This window comes from Manacus candei, unplaced genomic scaffold, assembly GCF_025592945.1.
Source record: "Manacus candei isolate 608988 ecotype Guabito, Panama unplaced genomic scaffold, ASM2559294v1 h1tg000014l, whole genome shotgun sequence".
In the NCBI taxonomy this organism is placed as follows: Eukaryota; Metazoa; Chordata; class Aves; order Passeriformes; family Pipridae; genus Manacus; species Manacus candei.
This window is the reverse complement of record NW_026138062.1, coordinates 35628491-35640748: the sequence shown is the minus strand read 5'-3', so window position 1 is coordinate 35640748 and position 12258 is coordinate 35628491. Positions and strand designations below refer to the sequence as shown.

At 34.0% G+C, this 12258-nt stretch overlaps 1 protein-coding gene across 4 annotated transcripts in view; it reads left to right on the top strand.

Annotated features, from left to right (window-relative positions):
- Positions 1–12258, top strand: part of SGCG (sarcoglycan gamma) — a 104089-nt gene that overhangs the window by 25641 nt on the left and 66190 nt on the right. For 2 of the 4 annotated variants that reach the window (XM_051780905.1, XM_051780903.1), the window contains exon 2: positions 7328–7419. The gene's annotated coding sequence lies outside the window, so the exon portion shown is untranslated. Of the gene's footprint in view, positions 1–7327; positions 7420–9199; positions 9318–12258 lie in introns of those variants that run through there. The other 2 variants (XM_051780904.1, XM_051780906.1) reach the window with 2 other exon arrangements.

Below are 12258 nucleotides of genomic sequence, written 5' to 3'. Positions count from 1 at the left end.
CATCTTTATCTTAGGAAATGGTCAATGAAATTCTGGAAGTTTTTTCCTGCTGGAGGGGCTGATCTGTGCCTTGGCTTTGTGTTTAGCACTGCAACTATTTTCTAACAGTTGATGGACTGAGTGTTTTGACTGCACAACTAAAAATGAGGCAGCCTGCTTGCGTTGTGTAGTTATCCAGACAGTAAATGAGATGATCATACCAAGTAGGATGCAGCTGTTGTCACTTCAGCTGATGCAAAGCCAATGAAGTGTGAGGAGTAAAGATGTAAAGTGTTTTGACTAAATAACAAGGAAAAAGACTTTTAACTGTAACATTTGGTTATAGTTAAAAGGAACATATTGTCTACTAGTAAATTACTTTGACTAGTCAATTACTAGTCAGTTAGTTTGTCTAGTAATTATGAAACTATTACGAATCACAAGCTCGCTAAAGGAGAAACTTGGGTGTTTGTTGATAATGTTTCTAAGATCAAACTAACTGTCTTCTGTTTTGTGCAATGAGAGCAGCTGAGTAGGGCCTGCTTCACTTTGTTGTCCATTTCTGTGCTTGGCTTTATTTTTTTTCAAAATAGCCTATCAGAATGGGATTCCAAATTATAATAAACATTGCTCCAAATAGCACTCCAGAAAGAATGTTACGTGTGCTTTTATTTCTTGTTTAAACTAATTCAACTATTTATTTTGCAAGTATATTTCAGCTTTGGTTAATAAGGTGGGATGCCACATTCTTACAGGCTGCCAAAATTTATCCATTTATATCTATTAATTTTAAGTCAACACTTATATTATTGTTTCTCTGCTTGATGAGGTTGCCAGTTGCTCAGCCTCAAGGATAACCGTTCAAAATACTAGATAGTTACACGATTCCCGTAGTTAATTTACGCATTTCGATCAAACAAGAAATAGCTTATGGTCTGTTCCCTGGTTGATTACAGTTTCTTCTATCTTAAAAGGGCTATACTTAAAATTTGCTTGCTTATGCCAGATGGCAAGTTCCTAATTAAATTCACTTCTCATGTGTCTAATTTTCCTGCTTGCATTTTGACAAAGCAAAACTCTCAGTAGGGCCAACAGATTGTTGGTGTATATTAACAACATTAATAATTGTTATTTTTACAGTCTTTCTTGTGAATGGTAGCTCAAAGAAATCTTATTATTTAAGCTGTGACTTAACCTTTGGTACTAAGGCTCTGCTTCAATAGAAGTTCAAAACTTCAAACCAGATTCTTAAAAATTATTTTCTGTACACTTCTACTGTTGCTCTTTAAAGGCTTTGATTTTTTTTTTCCACAGAAAGTAGGAGCACAAATTGCTATTTTATTGTGGTGGTTGGTGAGAAAAATTGCTTGTTCTTTTTCTACTTCCTTTCCATTGGCCTTCTTTTTGTCTTCCTAGAGCATCAGAAGAGGTAAAAACTCCTGAGATCTCAACTAAATGCCAAGCTTCCATTTTCTACCTGATGAGGACAATCATCTTGATCCAGAAAAATCACTCTGGATTAAATAGTTCAGCCTGGCATTCTTAAATACGGTTCAGTACAGATTCTTCATGGAGTGATCTTGGGAAATCATCAATTCAATTATATTTTTTAATGTAACTGTGTTTTGTTAACCAAAGAGTGCCCAGACCTTCAAGATAAGGAATTATTTCTGTGAGCTGTTTTGCTGGGTTGACTGTGTACCTGTATGGTGCAGGTCTAAACTGATTATTGGCAATTTAGAAGTGAGGGACTCGGACTCATCTCCAGAGTCAAAAATGGAAACACTACAAAATGCTGTATACTTCTAGTTTCCAGAATAATAACTAATGTAGCTGTGGTTTAGGCTGCTTTACTCTATAGTACTAAAAATGCTTTTTATTGTGGCTTTTCTCACCCTCCACCCCATTTCTGGCATTTTGAAATGCTAAGGCTTTTTTTTCCCTGGCGTTCTTTTAGTGAGTCATAGGGTGTAGTATGATTTTCATGGCAAAATTAAGAGTAATCTACTTCAGAACAGTTTTACAATGGCAACTTGTAAAAGGAAAAATTGTTAATTGTTCAGTGTTTTATAGCATGGCTTTAAAGGAGAAGTAAAATGCTTTGGAAACATGGCTTTTTCTGGCTACCAAAAAAACCACATGAGATAATCAGTATTGGATAAAAGCTTTTCCTATACAATCTGCAAGACATTAATTTATTCAATAACAGTGAAAATATGTCTGGTTTCAGAGAATTCATAATTTGGTAATAATGTGGTTTATAGTGAGCAAATTGTTGAAGAAAAGTGTATACTTTTGTCTATTAGCCAATTCATCATACTGCATACAATGTTTGTGTAAACATAGGTGGGTATGACCTAACCCGAGGGCTTTTTGTTCTTCTTTGTTGCTGTGTTCCTCAGAAGGAAGCAGAGAAGACTGTCATTCCTTAGGAACATTTAAAAATACTCTAAAAAAAGACAATTTCAGAAACCACAAATTTACCATGGTGTATAAAAGCAAAGAAACACAGTGAGGGAGCCTGCAGCTCCAGAAGAACAGTTAAGAGAAGAAATTGTAAGGGCCACAGAGCTGCAAGTCAGGTTTCACAGGTGATAAACGGGAAACCTCCTTGATTCTGGAGAGAGCTTCAGAGCTTTCTGCAACTCATTGAATCACTGAGGGGACAGACATCAGGTCTGGAGTGAAGGGTTCTTTGTGCAAAGAGAAATGGCCAGGAAATTACTTGTTCATAGGCTTGCTTCTATTTATATTCTGTCTTAACTGCTTGATCCCAGGTTCTCTATTTTAAAAAATAAAGATTCTATAATGTAATCTGGTTTACTTTGAGGAGCTCACTGTAAAGGAAAAGTTTAAGCAGATCCCCTTTAAAGTTTCGTTTTATATGTGTAAATATAAGAAAATTATCTAGAAATAAATCATGTAAACTCATTTAACTTTCTTATACAGCTGAAGCCTTTATTACACCTGATTCCCTTTTACACTGAATATTTATCAAAACCTGTGAACAGAAGCACTCATGTAAAAGGAAAACAATTACAACTTCTTTTTGTCTAGATTATTACTAAATAAAGTTTAGGATATAGGTTCATGTAAAATGAAAACAATTACAGCTTCTTTTTGTCTAGATGATTACAAAATAAAATTTAGGACATAGCTTCTTTGTAGTCTTGTTTTGCTCTCTCATTGATTTATACCTAATCTTCATTTCACTTGGATCAAGATTTAATTCGGTAAATGACCAGACTTAACATATTAGCCAAAACGTACTTTTGGGTTAACTCCTTCTTCAATTTTATTTATTTTCTTCTGGTTTTTCAGCTTTTAAATTTTAGTTCATTTTTTATGGAGGTACTTCTGATATTTTGTTGCACAGGTTCAGCTTACAAAATAAACTAAAGGAGGTCTCTTTAGGTCTCATAACAAATTATTAAGTATGTATTAATTTATTTATACTAGCTAAACAGCCAGTCTTAACTCATTCTCTCTCTGAGCATACATGCTGGTCTGTAGTATGACCATCCCACAGTAGCTTTTTCCACTTGTTTAACAGGGAAGAAGCAATGTATTAATACTGTATTGTTTTCCTAAATATTTAACTAGTGTTCCATCTTTTTATCACTGTTATGGATTACTGAAGTTTTAAGAAAATTAAACTAATGCAGGTTCCTATTATGGAAATAATTTAGTAGTCAGTTGCTCCAAGCATAAAATTACAATCCACTAAAGTCTGGGCATTGAGTGTGTCAGGGCATGAGCTCTGGGTTCTGTTGTAGTGCCCTGGCCAGAGCACTATAATTTTCAGATTTCCACTTCTCTTCTTCTAAATCTTCTGAAACAGGAAACCTTTTTCTTGTGTGCCTTAACTCTTTCTTTTTTTTTTCTTTCTGGGAAGATGCATGGTGGTACTGAATGAAAAAAGTATTCTAACTAATGAAGTAGACACTGAATAACTGGATTTACACTGAATTTTAGGAGCTTTTGTATGCTTTTGTTTCAAATCCAGGTTAGATACACCTGCTTTATTACCCCAGAATTAAATATATGCTTTGTAACTGAAAAATAACATTTAATGATAAAGTGGCAGATTTTTATTTCTCTTGATTATCGGTATTTCTACTCTGTCAGTGAATAGGGAAGGAAGCAAGAAAAATAAAAGAAGATAAAAGGAATAGGAAGAAAGCAAAAGAGAGTGGTAAACTCATTTTATTCTTTCGGGTTGGTATGTACAAATATGAGAATACAGTGCTTCCAAGACCTATTAAACCTATTCTACCATGGAGGGACAGTCAATCTACCATGGAGGGACAGACGGGGGTTTTGCTTTTGTTTTTAGTAAAGGTCAGATGATGTAAGAGGAAATGTTATCATCAAAGAACATGAAACATTCTCTGTTCATTGTCAGTGCTTTTGACATCTGTTGTAGAAGTGATTTGACATACTGTATGAAATAGACCTGTGAATACACTATTGTACCTGTCCCAGAGTGCTTGCAGATGGAGCTGTGAGTAGGTGTGCAATGACTCATATCCTAAAATAAAAATCCAAATGCACAAAACAGTGAACCTATGAAAAAATGCTTTGCTCCACTCTCCGATACAGTATATTAGAGAGTTTCATATAAACCAAAAGTATACATTTCTTGTTTTCTTCCTGAAAAAAGCTAACAATTAACTTCCTCAAGCCACAGTATTTGAATTTTGTGCTTAGAAGAATGCTTAAAGCATACCAACAATGCAACAGACAAATTAATTCCAAATCTGCTTTGATATTTAATGTTTGATGTTTTTATTTCCTCCCTAATATTGTCAGGCAACATTTTCTGCTTTTAAGTACTTTTTTTGGTACTATAGCAAGGTCCCTCCATTGTCTTCCAGTCTGCACAAGCTGCAGACTCAAATTAGTATTTGCTCCCTCAACTGGACTCTTTGAAAGGGTCTACAAAATGAGCTTGCTTGTTTGCTCTTAGAAAAGAAATTTATCCCATTTTACCTCTATTCCAAGGCACCTGTCAGGCTCGTCTTTGCACAGAGTACAGCACTGAGCACAGAGTACCCATGCAGCTTTTTACTTGTTGCTTCACTGCTTAATCTCTTTAAAGATTCATGCAGAATTAAACCCACAGAAATTAAATAGTTTTTAATCAGATTGTGTGAAGATGCAATCCAAGCAGAAGATACCACTGAACACATCCTCACCCAAAAAAACCCGTTAACTAGCCCTCTGTGACAGTTTGAATTGGTTTTATATAAATTAATTTTGTGTCTATGTTAATTTGAGAAGAGATTGAGTTGAGCTGGTGAACAGTAAGTGAAAAAGATTCCTTTTCTAGAGCCACTGAGTGTACTGGGGAGGAAAGTCCAGGTGACTGAATGTGGCAAAAAAAGGGATAGAGAAGATGGGTGTGGCAGCAAGGAACAGAGAGATAACAGCTGAAGCAGAGATTGAATACTGATAGGAGAATCAGGCCATAGACCCACAACCAACTGTTCATGCTCACACATGGAAAAAACTTCTACAAACCAGACAGAAGGACCTGCTGTGCACTGACACACGGGGCAGTTGGACACTTATGAATTAATTCTTTTATTTTTATATTGTCTTGCATAGTAATTTTGAGATTTTTCTCTTTTAGTTTATTCTTGTTCGTTCTTAAACAAAACATAAATATTCTGAGTTTCAAAGCTGTTTTGAACCTCCTTATAGATATCAGGTAATGAAACAGTCTAAACAGATCTCCCTTAAAGCCTTGTATTTGTGGGTCGTGTGTTTATATTTCAAAAGGTTCCTGTTGAAATATTTTCCACTTTGTAATTGTTTAAAACAGTTGCATTTTTATAGCTTTAGAAGGTGCAAGAGTAACTTTCAAATGTTTGCTTCTGTTTGTATTGGAAAGATATAATCCTCTTTTGGCTCACTGTTTTGCTCACGTTTAGATTACATCCCTTTCTGAATATTCACTGTAGCCCTGTTCTTAGGAAGAGGCAGGGTCATGATCTATCAATAAATGACTGGCTGTCCTACCCCTTACAAATTTAAAAAGCACATCAAACATGGCCAACTCAAATTCTTTGGAAGGAAACACAAAAAAAGTTGATTCCAACAGTTCTTGTTTTATATCATATTTGATCCTCTAACAGCAGTGGGAAGACAGGAGAACTGGAAAAAATAGTTTTTGAAAATGTGATTTTTCTGTTGCATCATTTCAAGTTCATAAGTAACTAAAATGCAAAAGAACGAGAATCAAGGAGACTCGGATATTTCCCCTCTGTTCTTGGAACAGAGATGGACAGAGATGTCCAGTAAATACTTAGTTTTTATATTTTCTGACCATTAATAAAGTTATACTCCACTTTAATTGGTTGGGAATTTGGTTAGTTTGCATTTTTGCATTCATACTTTTTTCCCAAAGTATGTACCATTTTATCATTAATGTAAATTTACTTTTACTACACTACTTGACCTTTCTGAACCATTAGCAAGGTATCTTTTAATATTTCATATGGCAAAACTTCTGTTTCATAGGATCATTTAGGTTGTAAATGACCTCTGATATCATCTGGAGTTGCACATCCATGCAACCTAATTTTAGCTATTTTTACTGTTTACCACATAATTACAGTATTTTGGATAAATTCAGTTTACCATACTGGCTAGAGTATTGTTGTTCCTTAAATACCCTTTGGGTACTAAATCCTTATCACGATCTTTAAACATCTCACAGATGGATAAAAATGGCAGAATATTCAAACCACAGTTTACCTATCTTTTTCCATAGCTTTTTCATGCTGTAAGTTTGCAAGTACTTCTAGTTAGTCAAGTATGAGTGGACTCTGACAATGTGGAAGATAAATATGTTTGCTTAGTTACCTTTACAGGACTACGTCATCAGTCATTGACTTTCGAACTCCAGTTGGAAAGGAAGTTGGCAGGTTTTGGTGAGGAATGGGACATCAGCATTTTTGAACTGTGAATAGTGAAAGATTTAGTTTTTGTACAAATGCAATGTAACTCCATAATTAAAGTTACTGTTCATTATACTAATGTATTCTAATCTTATGCTTGCAACAGAAATATTTTTTATTATTTTGCACATAGATTTTTTACTAATGTTTATTTCTCATTTATTGTAAACTCTGCTGTCATGAATATTTAGAGTCCAAACAGGTGTTGGGAGTCTAGTGTTTCATTTGTGTTCCACAATTTTAAACTCAGTGAATTTTGGTCTATCCCTTGTAAGATGTTGTCAGTTAAAGTAGTCAGGAGAGCAGTTCAGGAATATATCTTATTCTTTCTCCATTCTCATGAAAAATTTTGCTTTCTCTTTCCCTTTTTTGCATTTAAATAGGAAGACAGCTGCCTTCAGATGATACAGAACTCACTGACAGTTGCTCTTGCTTCAGTCCTACTTCATGAGAACTTCAGAAGATACTAACTGAGGTATTTGTTTTTTTCATTTTTAGAATTTTTACTTTTCAGAAAGTAGATGTGTAGAAGAGCAAGACAAAGGATATCATGAATCTAGACCAAGAAGAGTAATCATATGCAGAAAATAACACAAAGTTCTGTCCATAAAGAGAGCTACTGGGTGATACAATCTAATCATTCTATAGCTGGGCACTATGTTAGTCCATATTTTTTTATAAGTTCAGAAATCAAATAATTACAAATATACCAAAAGGAGACATATTAAAATGTCATTTAAAATGTTGCTTTTTTGAGGGTCATGTATCCAGTTTTAACTGATTCTCTGATTTTCTCCAAGAATGAGCAAAAGATTTTGCAGGAAATCCCTAGAATGAATCCCATTCACCTAAATAATGACTAAATAATGAACCTTTCAAGACTATCTATCATTTATAGATTTCTTCCTCTAATACTTACAAGGAATTTCAAGGAGCTTTGGTGTTAACACAACATACAAAGGCTTTCCTCACACTTTATCTTTTATAAATCCCCAAGATTAAATATAAAAGCAGTTTCAAAGCTATTGTTAAATATTTTATTATGAAAAATATTTGTCTTTTTTGTCAGATATCGGTGAATTAATTCCTTTGTATAGAAAAGAACTTCTCCATTTGTATATGTAAACAGAGTCTGATAAAGGAGCAATGGCCATTGAATTCATAAAGGGAAAAAACTATATTGTAAGCCTGTGATCAGTTGGATTTGTGTCAGTCCTAAATTTATAATCTGCAGGTGTTAAATGTCTGATAGGAGCTTCATCTTCTGAAGCACGAAAACGGTGCGAGGGCATGGCTGGAAAAAAGGAAACGTGCTTTGAGAAATGAAATTGTCCAAACATTTGGACAATGATTGCAATGCTTTATATAGCACAAAACTTTTGTTTTGTAAATCTTACAAATGTATGGTTTAATGCTTTTTAAATTGCGGACATCTACCAGCACAGATTCTAAAATATTGTAGGTTGAACAGAATTGTTGGTTAGTGTTGTGTAGTCAGTCTAATATAAGTAGTGGTGGCCTGGAATCCTTGTTTCTGTGTTTGAGAACTCAAAGCTTAAATGATACTGAAAAAATATGTGTCATAATTTCTATAATTTCATCTTAAAATATATAATATATGTTGCTTTTATATATAGCTCTTAGTATTTATGTGCATCTGTCTTTTATACCAAGACAGGCTTAACTTTTTGGAAAAATTCATAATTGTTAGTGTAGTTCTTGTATAAAATTTATATGTACTATTATAGGTATATTATAATATATGTATTTTCTTCTTTTAAAGAGACTTTTTATATGCCAGCCAGTTTAGATTATAGAATTAGATTTAGAATTATGTTAGCAAGAAAATGAAAAATTTTCAAAAAGTCAGCTGTTAAAATTCAGTTGAAAGTTACATATGGATTCAGAGAAGAAAGCAGAAGCTTTTTTGTTTCTAATTTTGCATTATGTGCTTTAGCAGCAAACTCCGATAATAGTTTTTACATGCAGATTGTATGAAGTGCTGCATATTCTTGGATTCTAATAAAGCAGTTGACATTACGTGACAGGTTGAGCCATTTCAGTGCACGTTATGGATTGGTTATGTCTTACAGTGGGGCAGTTCATTTCTGGAATCAGTACACAACCCTTTTAGCAGTAGAATTAGCCGCTTATGTCACAGATTATAATTAGCTACATCTTTGTGCCAGAGCAACAAGATGGAATGCAAAACACAGCCAAACATGTGAACGAATTTATTTCCAGTGATATTTGGCCAGGCCTAAAATATCTTCCACTCCAGATTTGAAAGTAGTGGAAAAGTTAGGCAATTCTCTCTTGGAAAGAGACTGATTGTAGTGTATTCAGAAGACCACATTGTTTCAAATCCCTACGGTACGTAACAATTTTTTTAATATTTGTTTTTATATCTGTAAAATATTAGCATGTTAATAATTGAGTTTGGTTTTATTTGTTCATTACATGGTTGTATTGAGCTTCTCCCCATCTGATTTTCTGTGCAACACTTCAGGCTGATTTTGTCCTTATTTAAGGCTCATTTTTGATGCTTATGTGATTTATTTTAGAACCTAAATTATGCATTCATGTTTAATTACAATTATTTTCAATTCTGATAGTTTAATTTTACTGGTTTTTACAATTAAATGCAGTATTAAGTTGCATAGTTTAAACCTGCACTTTTATAATATTAAGAAGCTAACTCTTAGTACTTTTTAAATCTTTTACAATATCATATTACTGTGCTTATATAAATATATCATTTGCAGTAGTAAACTTCTGATGTTTGGGGCTATAAATTTTTCTCAGTGTATCTATCACATACTGAAAGTTAAATTTAGTCAAGAATGTATCCATGCTTCTGCTGAACACTTCTTTTTGGCTTGATAGTGTGATAATAACCTTCCACCTGAGGAATTGTGACCAAAATCAGTTCTAACTTCTGTGAAGCATACTTGAATTAATATAGGGCATATAATTATGTGTATACAGAACTCCTTTTACAATTCTGTAATCTCCTTGAATTCAAATACATTTTCTCTTGGATAATTTTACTGCCTGAAAGAAAATTACTAACTGCGTATCAGTGGATTACTGACTCATTATCAAATGATTTGTTGGACGATACTTGGTGTCTTGCCACCAACAGGTGCTTGCACTGCATACTTAATCATGAATCAGAACATAAGTTCCTAAAACAGGATATTGCAAAAGAGTGGGAATATGATTTTACCTAATCAACACCAGTCAGCTAGGCTCCTTTTATAGAGGTCTGGGTGTTTTTACTATTTCTGTCTTAAATCTCCTCCTGCTTGAGGAAGAGGTGATTCATGTCCCAGAAGTGTCCGTCTATCTCCATTTTCTGTGGAGGGGGCATAGGTAAATATGGCTGATGCTGTCTGTATTTGAAGAGATGAATTCTAACCTGCATAGCCACTTCCAAATTAGTAATCCATTTGAGTGAACTGTATTAACTTTGTGCCATAGGGTTCTGAAAGTTTGTAGTCTGTTAAGATTTTAGAGGTTTTGGTTGTGATGCAGTCACAAATTATGCCATTTAGGCTGAGATGAATGTCTATTTATCTTCTAAACAAATTTGCTATTAGTTACAGACCTCCTTTCAATTATGTATTGAAGAAAAAAATGGTCCTAGGATACTACCAAAGGGTAAGAACCACTGTATGGAGTTAAATTAAAATAAAAGGACCTAAATTAAGCCCACCATTAGAGAGAAACAATTAAAATATCTTTTCTAAACCTTTATACTTTTGCTAATAGCATGCAGTTGAAAAATCAGTGGTTTAAAGGGCATTATATTTTGAGTTTTATTCATAATCATAAGGCTTTATTAACAATGTGAAGATACAATATTCATACCTACTGTAATAGGTTTGTAATTATACAGATTTGTGTGATTATACTTAGTGTTGAGAATACTGAGGCAAAATGTATGTTTTAAGCTAAGACAAAAGAGTTTTGGAGAAACAGTTGAAAGAAAGAAATGGCACAGAAAGTTGGATGTGCAAAGACCCTCTTACCTAAATAGCCTTGTGAGATTTATTCGTTCCTGTGGAAAGTAACGCGTTTTACATGAGATACAAATCCCAGGTCCTGACTTCTTACAGTTTTTAATTATTTTCATGACTTGGAATTAAGTAAGCTGGATTTCCTTTGGACTTACTTCTCAGAGTTGATTGTCTTACATGTTTGATGAGTGCTGACTGAAGGGGTTTTGTTACAGAGACATTTACAAGGTCTTTCTCTTGTACAGGCTTTCTGATATAAGGTCTTCTCGACCATTGTAGTCTCTCAGTGGAGAGACTGGTCAAAACCAGTGTTTATACATTTTTCCATGTTCTTCATCTTCTGTGTTTCTTGCATTGCATTATTACTTTGTCATGGTTGCTGAAGAAACTTAGAATTGGTTGCTACCTAAACAACTCGAGTCAACATCACCAAAAAAGGCTTCTGTAGTACATGTCTTTTGATGATTTCCTTATGTGTCTAATACACATTTAAATTAACTGGGTTTTCCCCTGTGTAAGTCAAAATGAGTAATAAAGTTGTTATGAGCAGGACTGCAGTGCAACAGAATCACATCAGTTTGTAGTCTTTGACATTTAAAATTCATCAGAATAGGGCAGAGGTTTAAAGTATGTAATGAGACACAGCATACATAGGAAAGCATTTTGCTTCCCTTCTACAGAAAAGGAAAGCGAATTTGAATTCTTAGTTTGCTTCCAAGTGACTTGTCAAAAAAAGGTACAATTGTTACTTTCTAGATACAAGGTCAAATTATCATATTTTTTAAAGCATACATGTGATCCATCACGGGAATTAGGAGGGGAAAGCATGAGGATTACTTTTCATCTCTAGCCTCTACATCTAGTTCTATTCCTTATTTCTTTTGTGTATTTTTATTTCACTATTCAAAAAAAAAAAAAAAAGAAGCTTCACAGAATAAGAGTGTAACTCCATTTATTATGTGAAATCATTTATCAAGGCTAAATAAGCTACTTTCAAGGTCCACAATCAACATAGGAAAACACCACAAAAAGGAGTTATCTGTTTTGTAGTTGGGCTGAAGTCTACTGTATGAACTGGAAGTATCCCTCTAAAGACACAACAGCATTCTACCTGGAAGTAACACTTTCATAAAAGTAGCAGCAAAATGAAGAAAAAGAGAATATGCCAATGCATATGACTTTATGTACTTAAATAGAGCTGTTTCTTTTTGCTCTCACAGAGTACCTCCAGCCAGCACTCACAACATGAAATACTTTTGCTGTGAACAACATTGAGGATAACGTTAAAGGAC